This window comes from Danio aesculapii, chromosome 5, assembly GCF_903798145.1.
Source record: "Danio aesculapii chromosome 5, fDanAes4.1, whole genome shotgun sequence".
Classification (NCBI taxonomy): domain Eukaryota; kingdom Metazoa; phylum Chordata; class Actinopteri; order Cypriniformes; family Danionidae; genus Danio; species Danio aesculapii.
The window spans coordinates 4055734-4070157 of NC_079439.1; the positions used below are offsets into that span (position 1 = coordinate 4055734).

A 14424-nucleotide genomic window follows, 5' to 3' on the forward strand; every position below is an offset into this window, starting at 1 on the left:
TTCTCTGCATTAATGCAAATTACAAATACAAATCATGTGCTATTTAAACAAAAGGTTAAACTCTAAAACATAGTGGGTAATGGTACTGAAAGTTAATATCATAGCCACATTTATTATCTAACTTCAATGCAAACAAATATAAAGGTTTTATGTGTGTGTGTCTGTCTGTCTGTGTTACTCGTGGCGTGTTTGTCTTCTTTCTGTAACCGTTCAGCATCAGAATAAATTATAAATGCCAGCGTTCTTTTATAGGCAGACATAATGAGCAGGTCATGTGATCGGAGCGTCTAATTAGAAGCAGACTGATGTATACAGTAATGCGTGTTGCTCTACAGATGGTTTCTGGCGAGTTCTGCCATCTGTGCTTTAAACGCAGCACCTCTGTGTGTGTGTGTGTGTGTGTGTGTGTGTGTGTGTGTGTGTGTGTGTCTGTGTGTGTGTGTGTGCGTGTGTGTGTGTATGAAACCTTGCGAAAAGCAGAAATATCTAGAGACGATGAAGACATTTCAGAGCTGTCTTGAGCTGTCAATCAAAGTGTCTCACACACACACACACACACACACACACACACACATATATGCGCACATGCATTAGGACTGAAATTTAATTATTTGATTTGATCGACTACCAAAAATAACCAATTAAATTTGTAGTAATTGATGCTTCGTTTAAAAAAAAATCTATTTAACGCATGACTTCCAGTCTGTGTAACATTTAGATCAGTGGTTCTCAAACTGTGGTGTGCGTACCACTAGCGGTGCGAGCACAGCAAATTTCTGGAGTTGAAAAATTGGCAAATTAAGGCAAAAAAGTGTGAAAGAGTTCGATTTTTGGAGTTTATTTTTAAACTCGAACCCAATTTTGTGTTAAGGGACACTCCCTGCTGAGTTGTATTTTGGAGTTTATACGCTGGTGTTCAGGAACTTGCTTTAACTTCACATCTGGAGTTAAATTTTGGAGGTAAAGTCTGCCATTACACATCCCTGCTGAGCAGCACATGAGAACTGGAGTTACGTTATATGAGGTAGGTAAAAGTGCATTGTTATACAATCCTTAAAGCTTTTTCGAAATGTTGAATATTTTGTGGCAGAAATCTGTTTTGCAGTAGCTGTTTTGTTTTGTACTGTGACGCTAGTGACTGCATGTGGCTAACTTAGCATCTAGCATAAGTTAGCTTTTCCGATGTGGCTGTTTTGTGCATTATTTTCAATAATCTTTCCTTTCCCTGTGTTTCTGAAAATGTGCTGTCAAAAAGAAGCGGTATGGAGAAATGAGGAAACGTTAACATCTTTAATGCTCAAATACATGCACATTTGTGTCAGAGCGCGGTGTTTAGTGAATATTCAGATTAACCCTCACTTGTGTAATAAACAAACAAGTTGAGAATCAAAAGACATGTGAAAGTGAAACCATATCAGAGCCGCACTATTCTTAAAGTGACAGCGCAATATTCCTCCTGCCACCTGTTTTTATTATGAATCAAACAACAAAAGGAGAAAATCCCTCACTGCTCTTGACTGAAGACTTTTGTAGCTGAAGTTTTTTCCTTACGGTGAAGATGCCTAAAGCACAGTTTGTTTCAGATTTTTATTCTAGTGTATTTATTTCCCTTTCCTTATTTACAGGGAGGAGCATAACTGTGCATGCATACAGTTAAAGTCAGAATTATTAGCCCTCCTGAATTATTAGCGATCCTTTCCCCCAATTTCTGTTTAATGCAAAGATTTATATATTCAACCCATTTTTAAACATAACAGATTTAATAACATTACACATTACAGATTACATAAACGCACTAAGTGAAGTTTCATAAACTAATTTCGAGAGGAGAACGTGATATGATTGAGCACGTCTGGCCACTCATCTATAATCAGTAATAATCCAATTAGAGTGATCCTAGTTTACTATAAATGGATCATTTTCTCACTACTGCTATATCTTCGTTTGGAAGAATCCCCCCTTCCACCCCATCTCCTCCTTTTGTCCTCCCTTTCCTAAAGGGGGAGCTCTCAAGACCTACCTGATCTCGGATCTCCTGATATGCTTATCGACCGGGCGGGAGCCCTGGGCTCAAATATCTCCGAGATCAGGGTTCTCTCCCGGGACAGCATGCCAAACCTGCTTTATACGCCAAGCATATCTAAGTGGGAACTCTTGAAATCACACTTCAGCAGTGTTTATTTGAGAGTGCACAAGATCTGCGCTTGAGCAGCGTATATTTGAGGCCGTGCAAGAAGTTTTGTGCACGAGTGGAGGAAATCGGCATCCGCTGGAAATCAGCTGGAAGGGAATCCGCTGCATAAGAAACATTTGCTGGATAAGCTGGTGGTTCATTCCTCTGTGGCGACCCCGGATTAATAAGGGACTAAGCCGAAAAGAAAAATGAATGAATGAATGGATGAATTAACCAAATGGGCACATGTTTTAGTACTGTGCATTCACCGCATAGCCATATGCTGGAATAACTGGGGGTTCATTCCACCGTGGCAACCCCTAATACTCAAGGAATAGGCAGTGTAAACGAGTTTGGGGGAGTTCTCGAGCTCAGACTCCCCTCTCTCCCGGGACAACATGCCAAACACACTTTATTATCAATCATCAGCTAAGGTTGAACTCTTGAAGGATTGTTTAAAGATTGGCCTCATTGTAAAACTGATTTTCGTATTTTAAGCAGTGTAAAAGAAACGCTGGGTTCCACACAATTCCTTCATGTTGTCCCAACTCAAATTGATTAAGTTTGCTTAATTGTTTTTACAAATTTAAGTGGATGAAACATTAAGAAAACCTCACCAATTGTGTTGATTCAGCTCATTTGAAATAAGCAGTTTGAGTTTCATTTTTGTTGAGTGAGAGAAAATAAGAGACAATAGGTCATTTTTTATGATAATCAACACAGCAACAAGCAGAACGGTGCTAGATGTGAAACACACACACACAAATGTTTGAGCCGGCGCACGCAGCAGACCGATGTGCCGATGTTTCAGGGTGTGACGGCTCTTATTGTACCTGGAAACACGATTCGCTCCAGACCACCTGATCTGTGTGTGTGTGTGTGCGTGTCTCCAGAGACAGACACACTCCTCTATTATTCAGAGGAAGAGAGTACAAACATACAGATCTCTGCACACACACACACACACGCACACATCCAGAAAGAAGGAATCACATGCACTTTAATATCTCCACTATTCTCTTTTACAGCACTGTTGAATTGTTGTGCGTATACAAATATCCTGTTATCTCGTTTGCATGTCATTTAAAATTTAAGAAGAGAACTCAATAGTGTTGGGCGGCATGTTTGAGCGAAAATTGCACACTTGAACAATAAAGTTTATATAAAATAAAAGATTGTAAGCAGTGGCCATTTTAATGTTATATTGGCCTTAACGACACTGATGTGCGGAAAACACACATTAAAGCAACTGTGAAGTCAGTTAAAGAAACAGATGAATGAACGGTCGAGATGGAAAAATTGAAGGCAGAGACTGAGACCTGCTTCAAAATCAGACTGAACACAAAAAAAGCCCATGACAGACATCAGTGTCCCTATAGACAAACACATGAGCTTCAAACAGACGGCCCTCGTCCCTTCAATAATGCTCTTTCATCAGCAGACCAAAGTGATCCAGCACACACACACACACACACACACACACTCTGAAAAAACACTCACTGACAGCCAAGAGCCAATCTGAACCACTTCACCAAAACCAGGCTGTGAGATTCACAAATCAGAGCAGAGCCGTTTTCGAGAATCAGCACATTATGCCAGATTTGGTCAATTTAGGACTACAGTCGCTGAAAAAAAAACCTGTTTAATTCTAAGCATTAAAAACTGACAAAAATGTTACATTGAGATGTTAAAAAATGACCCTTTTAGTGTGATATAAAGGGCAATAATAGTTTCATTACAACCGCAATTATCAATAAATGTAATCATTTAACAACATTGACATTTTAGAATAACTGTAATGGCATTTTTAACAATTTATATGTAGATATTTCACTTAAATGTATGTATTATTTAAAATAATAATGCAAAAAACTATATTTATACATTATTTTATTTTATTTATTTATTTTTTGACAGACAGACAGATTTGCTGCTTAAAATAATAATAATAATAATAATAATAATAATAACGGCTATACGTTGTGTTTGCTGGCCTCACGCATTACGCACCTGTCAGTCAGTCAGTCAGTCAGCACGTAACCTTAAAGGGTAAACAAATAACGCACAGCACTACTACTGTTACAGAAAAGTTGGCACTGTTATAATTCACTTACCTTTCAATACGTTTTTGTGCGATTATCACCCGCTGTTAAAAAAAAATTTTTGAATAAGAAGCTGTAATGTAGCCATGGCGGGATTAACTTTGGCGTGGCGCCCCGCCATGGAAAAATGTATATATCGGAAACCATGTGTATATATATATATATATATATATATATATATATATATATATATATATATATATATATATATATATATATATATATATATATTTATTTATTTTTTGACAGACAGACAGATTTTCTACTTAAAATAATAATAAAAAAATACGTTTTACTTTATGACTATATTTGTAAATTTAGGACAGCCTGTTTAATTCTAAAAACACTGAGGGTTAAATTGATCATTAAAACTGTCATGTAAGGGACAATAATAGTTTATTAGTACAGTATTTATCATTATTTAAACAATAATAATTTAATAACGTCAAAATTTTAGAATAACAACAATGGCATTTTTAAACAAAATATGTTTAGATATTTTACATAAATATATGTATTATGTAAAATAATGCAAAAACAAATATTTATATTATTTATAATATTTGGGAAAAAATATTTATATACATATATTTTTTTGACAGACAGACAGACAGACAGACAGACAGACAGACAGACAGACAGACAGACAAATAGAACGACAGACAGACTGACAAATAGACAGACAGATTGACAGACAGAATGACAAATAGACAGACAGACAGACAGACAGACAGACTGACAGACAGACAAATAGACAGACAGACAGACAAATAGACAGACAGACAGACTGACAAATAGACAGACAGACAGACAGACAGACAGACAAATAGACAGACAGACAGACAGACAGACAAATAGACAGACAGACAGACAGACAGACAGACAGACAGACAGACAGACAGACAGGCAGACAGACAGACAGACAGACAGACTGACAGACAGACAGACAAATAGACAGACAGACAGACAGACAGACTGACAGACAGACAAATAGACAGACAGACAGACAGAAAAATAGACAGACAGACAGACAGACAGACAGACTGACAGACAGACAAATAGACAGACAGACAGACGGATTTGCTACTTAAAATAATACGGTAAAAAGTAAGGTTTTACTTTATGGCTATATTTGTAAATTGAGGACAGTCGGTTTAATTGTTAAAATGGTCATTGAAATAATGGTCATTCAAAGGACAATTATAGTTTTATTACAACAGTATGTATCATTAAATAATAATAATTTAATAATATTAATATTTTAAAATAACAGTGATGGTATTTTTAAACTATTTATATTTAGATGTGTTACATAAATGTATTTATTGACTATTTAAAATAAACATAACAGAAATGTAATAGATAGATACCCTTATTTCTTAATGAATAAGACCTCTCAGAACAGATGAAAAGATGCTGATTTAGAAATGGACTTTGTCTTTGACGTGACTCATATGACTCCATTTATATTCAGATTTATAATGGTTTCTGCATCTTCTTTCTGATATAACAGACTCCAGCTTAAAGGGAAACGGTGTCATCATTTACTCATCCTCATGTTGATCAAACCAGCATAACTTATCTTTCTTCTGTCAAACACAAAGTAAGAGTGCTTGTTCATATCCATCAAATAAAAGACCAAAAATGAGGGTTGTCACCCTGCAAAAAGGACCAAAAGCTATGAATATAATGCATTTTTATGATGTAGTTTGATTCTGAAATGATCATTGCCTTTTCCATCCGTTGCAATGCATGAAAGTGCCATCAGTCAAAATCAAGAGCCTGTCATTCAGCAGATTCTGACTTCTAATGAATAACTCCAGTATTGTAATATAAAGTGTGAGTCATATGAGCTATCAGAAACGCTTTTAGGATGCTTTAATGATGAATAGAGCTACAGTATGCTTTCTTTGTGAAGTTCCAGCATGAAAAATAACACACATTTAACAAGAAAGAATGTTATTCACTTTGCAACAACATGATTTTCCTTTTGGCTGAACACCCTACAAATGCTAGCAATTTTCTGCCTTGAAATCATTCTACTTCAGTGTGAATTTAATAAATAATTGACAATCTTCTCAGTAGTGTGATTCAAATCTATGATTGTGTTTAAGTGTGTGTTGAAGCAGACAGAATCTGTTTAGTCGTTCGATTTCCTTCAGCTTAGTCCCTTATTTATAAGGGGTCGCCACAGCGGAATGAACCGCCAACTATTCCAACAAATGTTTAAGCAGCGGATCCCTTTCCAGCATAACCCAATACTGGGAAACACCCATACACTCTCACATTCACACACAGACACTCATACACTACGGCCAATTTAGTTTATTCAATGTGGGGGAAACCGGAGCACCCGGAGGAAACCAACGCTAACACGGGGAGCATGTCCATCTCTTTATGACCACAGTCTACCCATCTTCTGATGGCTCCTTTCAGCAGGATAACGCACTGCACTATGTCATAAAACGCCAAGCATCTTAGACTGGTTTCTTAAACATGACAATGAGCTCACTGTACTCAAACGGCCTCCACAGTGCCCAGAGCTCAATCCAATAGAGCACCTTTGGGATGTGGTGGAACGGGAGATTGGCATCATGGATGTGCAGCCGACAAATCTGCAGCAACTGCATGATGCTATCATGTCAATATAGAGCAAAATCTCTGAGGAATATTTCCAGTACCTTGTTGAATCTCTGACACGAAAGATTAAGGCAGTTCTTTAATGGGGCTCCAACCCGGTACTAGTAAGGTGTACCTAATAAAGTGGCCAGTGAGTGTATATAGCCTTGCTGAACATAAAAGATATCTCTAAAAATATCTAATTGACAAATTATTCCAACCTTTTGACAAAACAGCGTATATCTGTGAAATAACCAGTGTTTCTTACATCCTGACAGACAGAAATAGCAAAATAAAAGCAAGTTCTGCTAATTCTACTATCATTCTCTGCAAATATATATTTATATAGCAAAACTGCTGAGAGATTTTACAAATAGACAGAAAGAAACTAGACAGGAGCTTGCTGAGAGTCAACATTCCCGTTTAGCATTAAACACACTCCAGTGTGAGGTTAGAGGACAGACATATGCTGAAAACACACATGGTGAACATTAACCAGTCCCCCGAGGGTCCGCGTGCCCTTCAGGAGAGACGCTCGGGAGAATCAGGATGGCAGGAGAAGGAGAAACATCCCAGAAAATGGAGGAGCGGAGAGAAAAAAAAAAAACAGATTTCAGGATTTAACAAAGCTCCCTCCTAGTTAGCGCTGCACAATTTACGGTTTCAGCATCGATATCGCAATGTGCAACGCTTCAGCGGTCACATCACAGGATCTGCGATGTCATGTTGGGACTGATAAAGCTTGACCTAATCTAATAGGTTCTAATAACGTGAAAGATTTTCATCGTAATGTATTTTTAAGCCCTGTGACTGTAAGATTTCAAGTGAATTTAAACAATTTGGCCACAAGAAATTCTAAAGTTTGAGATAAATTTGCAACAATATCAAAAAATATTTCTTCACATTGTCATTATGGGAGATTGTGTGTAGAATGTTGAGGAAATAAATCAATTTTCAAGAAAAAGTGAAGCGCTATGAACTAGGGGTGGGCGATATGACCTAAAATTAATATCAGGGTATTTTTCATCTTTTGAACGGTGACGGTATAATATCATGGTATTACTTTCAATAGCAAAATAATATACATCTCAAGGAAGAACAGACAAAAGAAAGTCTCACTTCTATCACTCTTTAACAGTTTTGGTTTGGGTCATTGTAAATGCTCAGTCTCGTTATGAGCTGATCTTCATTTCTCTGTGTTGGTGGAATAAAGCAGGCGAGTCAGCCGCACCAATTTATGAGCAGACAGAGCAGGATTCTCGCGATGACCACCGGCGCAATTCCGCTCTTTGTTATGAGCCGTAGTTTCAGTGTAAACTTAGTAAAGGTGAGTTTCTTTGGCGATGATGTGTACAGTGTTAGATTTTATATTTAGCGGACATTTGCGCTGAACACGCGGTGAATGCAACGCATCGAGATTCGGGCACCTTCTCCGAAAACATTCGATTGATCTCAGCTGGCGGATCAACATTTACCTCATGTCATGATCGCTGTCATCTGCGCCATTATTATTATTATTATAACTTTAGGTGAGGTTTGCAAACCTGTGCACTTTTCACTCTTCAGCCGTTTGCATTTCCTGCGGTAACAAAAGCTCCCTGTCATCTGACAGCGGGAAGTGTTGAGTGACTGACAGCTAATAACCAATACAGCAGCAGGGTAAAGCGATTCATCAAGTTTATAGAGAAAATCAAATCAGATTGCACTACAACCATTATATTCAGACACACAAATGCTCCCAAATATATTATGAGGGCGCATAGATTACATTTCGGGCGCTCATGCGTCCAAAATGGTTGCAATTTCGAGCCCTGTAGTATAAGGACATGTATTCAGACCACAACTGAACGTTTGAAGAAAATTGAATGCCTTATTATTTAGAATTAGCTATTATTGATGTAAATGCAGCCGTTCAAGGCGCATAATTGATTTATTACGGTATTGACGGTATTAGAAAATCCATGTCGTGGCGCAATGTCACACCGGTGATGACTATGACACCGGTGTACCGCCCACCCCTACTATGAATATATTTCTGAATGCACTGTACTGAAAAAAGGTCAACACAACAAATATTTTTATGTTGCTTTAACTTATTTGAATAAGTTAATCAGAGTTAAACAAAGATTAACTTTATATTTTTAGACAGTTTGAAGTTGAGATGACTAGAACAGTTAACTAAAAAATCTAAGGCAGGAATTATTTTTGACAGTGTGTTTTCCCTCAGCGACAGCAGCTCATTTATTTGTGAAAATCCAATTCCAGCACACACTTCTGAAAGCATCTTGGCAATGTTCACTGCATCTGAATCCTGCATTTTTACAAGGTTTGAAGAGCTAAAAAGCCTCAAACACCAGCTCTGCACCGTGCATTTCATTTCTACAGCCTCTTCACATAAACACTGAGAATTTCTTTTACTTTATACCTCTTTACCTTGACACTTCCTACACAATCATTGCACTAAACCACCTCAAGGCAGTCGGCAGGCTCAAATAAATCTACAACGCAGACTAAAACCTGGCAACCATCTGCAGGAAACCAACTGTCCTCTGTTAAGTGGATGAATTTGTCTGTCTTTGAAGAATAGGAGCCGTGACCCCTGAGTAAAGAGGGTGCGGAGCGGAGCACAGAGACCCTCACAACACACACACACACACACACACACATCTCTAGCAGCACGAGCATTCAAAAGGTAAAAGCACACGATGAAACAGGATTTACTAGCACTTTAGCATGCACATACTCACGCATTAATAATTAAGCAGCATGAATAGGAACAATGATGTATACATGATGGGTCAAATATGATATTTCACACTGCCATCGCAGATGGTTATGACAAAAACCTTTAAATCTCCTAGGGCTTGAGCACATTTGAGCTCTTAAGTGGCTGTTTAAAATACTCTGAATGTTTTATATTTTGTTACAGACATACAGTATCATCCTGCAACTGTTTTGCAGTATATAAAATGTCCCAAACACTATTTTAACTGCCCAAAATGGGAAATTTTTTTTCGTTTTTACTCTCTGATAGTCAAAGCAAGTTAAAAAAAATTCTATATTATATGTGCATTAAAAAAAACATTCAGCAAAAAGTGTTTTATGTCAATTCGGACCACGAGTCCACATATATGGACATAATTTTTCTCTAAAAGTACATCATATCAAAAGGTGATACTTACGTTTTTATTCTAACTAGGTTCTAATTAGCACAAATAGCAAAGAGAAATAAAAATGCATGTAAAAAAAACACCTTGGGCCTTAAGAGGTAAACGTGGAAAAATAGCTTTTATCACATATTACGTCGTATTTAGTTAGGACACAGTGTAAAGCTATCAAAATAAGTGCTTAGCAATCCATGTTACTAATCAAAAAATGTACTAAATGTCTTCATGGAACATGGTCTTTCCTTAAAATTTGAATGATTTTTGGCATCAGGGCTGCACGATATTGGAAAAATTACACATTGCAATATTTTTTCATTCTGCGATTTACAGTGCTCAGCAAACTTGAGTACAGCCCATTTTGAAAATTAATATTTTGACCCATTTCTCAGTGAATTTAGGCAATGTATATTGGTGCATTTAAACAAAACAGATTTCTTAAACAGATATATTTATTAAAATGATATTTTAGTCACCAAACATATTTAGAAATTGCAAGATAATACAATTAAATTCAAGCAAAAAAAAAATTACAACCTATAAAATTTCAACTAAATTTTCCATTTTTTCCATTATCCATTTTTTTTTAAATATGTATTTAATATTTTTCTATAACATATAAATTTGGCTGTACTGGTTTTTAGACCGTTATCGTAAGTTATTTTGTTAGATAAGCACCAGATTCGGCTTCAGTACTGACTAATCTATGCACAAATATAATACTGTATAGCTTCCTAATAAAAATATGAATTTAAAAGAGAGATTTTGTTTGTGAGGGGTGTACTTATATATGCTGAGCACTGTGTATTGTGATATGAATACAAATTCACTAGATGAGTTGAATGAATGTTTGTAAAGAATCTATAATTTTAGATTGATTGGGAAGATTCTGAAGGGGTGTGCATACGATATAAAAAACAATCTACAAGCTTGGATAAATTCAATAATGAAAAAATATGCCAATTAAATAAACAGCGTTTTATTGTTTTCCAAAGAGTCAAACAGTATTCAGGTATACAGTAATTGAGTGATCAAATGTAAAATAATACAGCATAATCTTGGTTTAATAAACACTTCAATAAAATTAATCGTTATTAATTTATTAAGTTACAAATGGTACATTGTCTTATGCCTGAATGCTTTTAAAACTCTCACATAGTCACAGGCCTCAAAAAACACTTGTGAAATTATTAATTATAATCCAGACTCAACATTGTGTATACTTGAGATGTGACTATTGCTTTCACATTACAATATCGATGCTGAAACGATATATTGTGCAGCCCTATATCGTGCAGCCCCCAGAGTTACAACTACGAAAGTGAATAAATATGCATAGAAAGCAAATTAAAGCAAGTAAAGTGCCTACTTTAATGTTTCAGATGTTTTTAAATGTCAATTTAAGTGTGAAATATATGCAAAATAAACAAATGGCCATACTATACAGTATGTTTAGTATATAGTATAAAGATTTTACATTAAATAAAAATGAATGATTGTTTTGGGACCAAACTGTGATCCTTAAATAGTAATATGTGACTCAGGCTCTGTCCGAAATCACATACTACTCAGTAGGTGCTTCATTTAAATTTAATTGTGCTACTCCACCGTTAGAAAAGTACGTTCAATACTGTATGAATGTGAGTAGTTTGAATGGAACTCGCATGTACTACATCCGCCATTTTATCATGATCACATGGCCCACCCACGTCAGTTGCGTCGCTTCACTCCCATTCATGAATTGTGTTGCGGTGCATCATGGGATATCGTATGCACACCTCAGAATCTAACCGTATTTACTAAGTCATCCGCGTACTTCTCGCATTCAATTCTATTTTATAATACTATGAATTGAAACAATACTACTTAACTCGCAGTGATTTTAGCACACTATATAATATAGAATGTGTGCGATTTCTTACGCAGACCCAGTCTTATGTTGAAAATTGCACAAAAAATAAAATTGATTGGGTCAAAATTATATTTGTTTTTCTCTTTTAATGCAACAATTATTAGAATATTAAGCAGAGATCATGTTGCATGAATACATTTACTAAATGTCCTACCACAAATATATAAAAACATCATTTTTAACGAGTACTACACAATGCTAAGAAGTTAATTTGGACAATTTTTAAGGTAACTTTTTAAGGTAACAATTTTCTTAATGTTTTTTTATTATTATTATTGTGGTTTTGTGTTTTTTTTTTTTTTTTGAAGCCTCCGATTCCAGATTTTCAAGGAGCTATTTATGGTTACATGATAACAACCAAAGAATTTACTGTTTATTTATTTATAGTCCAGGGTCACAGTTGTGTTCAAATGATTCTTAAATGCCTTTTTTGGTCTATAAACAGGGTTCGAATAACAGGGGGGTTTGGGGAAGATTGACCCCGCTAATTAATGCTTGATCCCCCCAGAAGGACATCAAAACAACATGTAATGGGGGGGGTCAGCCCTTAAAATAGTGAGAAATAGTTTGCTCTGATCTTTATATTTAATGCTAATATTACTAATTTAAATTCATTCATTCATGCATTTTCTTTTAGGCTGAGTCCCTTTATTAATCAGTGGTCGCCACAGTGGAATGAACCACTAACTTATCAATCATATGTTTTATGCAGCGGATGCCCTTCCAGCGGCAACCCATTCACTCTTGCATTCCCACTCATACACTACGGCCAACTTAGCTTATTCAGTTATTCAGGAAACCGAAGCACCCGGAGGAAACCCACGCCAACACGGGGAGAACATGCAAACTCCACACAGAAATGACAACTGACCCAGCTGAGACTCGAACCAGGGACTTTCTTGCTGTGAGGCGATCGTGCTACCCACTGCGCCATCGTGACGCCCTAACTAATTAAAATAATAGATAATATAAATATACATTTGACCACTCCTATAATGCATTATACCATTGTGAATTCATAACTGCATCAATCAGTCATGGTAGCGTTTACAAGACACTTTTCTAGTAAAGTAGGTGTTTGTTTCTACATATAGTTTGTTTCTACATATATATGTAACGTAAAATTAGATACAGTTTGTATAGTTTGACCTACAGTAACCTCTGAAATAGCTAATTAGAGGTTAAAATACACAAAAATATCCCACAAAACACTGAAAACATAAAAAGGTTTTATTAATAAAATAAATGTCATTTAAATAAATACATAAAATGAATAAATAAATACACAAAATAACCTGATCGAAAAAGTTGACCCCTCTGATCATCAATGTGTTATTCGCACCCTGTCTATAAACATTACACAAGCATAGTGATCATTTAAAGCTGTACTGCTCTGCTATTGCTTTGACTTGTACATTTCTTAAGATAACTGTTCACTTAGGATGATGTTCATTGCTTATGAGCATTACTCCGTACAAACTTTGCAATATATACAGCAAGAAACAGCACGAATGAATCAACATAGCTTACTAGAATTCATATTAATCGGATTACTTACATGTGCCTATATTCGATGATAGTCGCGCTTTTGTTATTAAAACCAAACAAAACCATAATCCTCTCATCATCTCTAACGCTCAGATTTCTGATGATGATGGTTATGATTCCCTTTATAACCCGTTATTGGACTATTAATTGATTAAAAATGTCGAGTTTGTGTTATTTAAGCCAACAATTCATACAACACACACACACACACACAAACAACCCGTCGTATGTTATCGTTCGCGTCATTCATTTCAAACACGTCTATTATTAAGCCCATTTGATGAAGATGGAGAGAGAAAATATTCGCGTTAAATGTCATTTGCGTTTGTTTATCACTCACACACACTCATAAACACATTGTAGAGAACAAAAGAATGTGCGTGTTGAAAAATAATCGCGTTTAATCACATTAAGAGCTTGCGGCGCTGCTGTTGTGTGTGTTTGATGCTCGCACACACACAAACACACGCATTCTCGGTGTTAATACGCTGTGTTTGTGATCAGGAGGGTTGAATAATCTTACCGGTTGTCGTGCGGACGTGAAGCCGTCCGGTTGGAGCTCTTCTGCGGTGTTTTTCTGCGGGAGGGTCGGGAGCTGTCCTCCGCTCGCGGTGCTGAACGCTCAGTGCTGGACAGCGGCAGCCGAGAACGGGACGACTAGAGCGGCAGAGCATCAGACGCAGCGCCGCAATCCGGTTAGGAGGTGGAACTGCGGCGCACCGCAATACTGACTCATAACAACAAGAAGAATAAATCGGTCATATTTATAAACGTATCAAGCTCAAATAGACAAATGATGAGGCAGTAATAATACTAATACTAAGAACAATGATTCATAAAACAATATTAATAAAATGTGTGGGGAAACACAACGTGTAACAGTATAACTCACTAGCGACACCTGGT

General features: G+C 36.5%; 1 protein-coding gene across 2 annotated transcripts in view; it reads right to left on the minus strand.

The window, feature by feature from the left end:
• The window catches only part of srrm3 (serine/arginine repetitive matrix 3), a 167922-nt gene extending 153788 nt beyond the window's left edge, over positions 1-14134 (minus strand). For both annotated transcript variants that reach the window (XM_056457237.1, XM_056457235.1), the window contains exon 1: positions 14042-14134. The gene's annotated coding sequence lies outside the window, so the exon portion shown is untranslated. The remainder of the gene's footprint in view (positions 1-14041) is intronic.
• Positions 14135-14424: the final 290 nt, after the last annotated feature.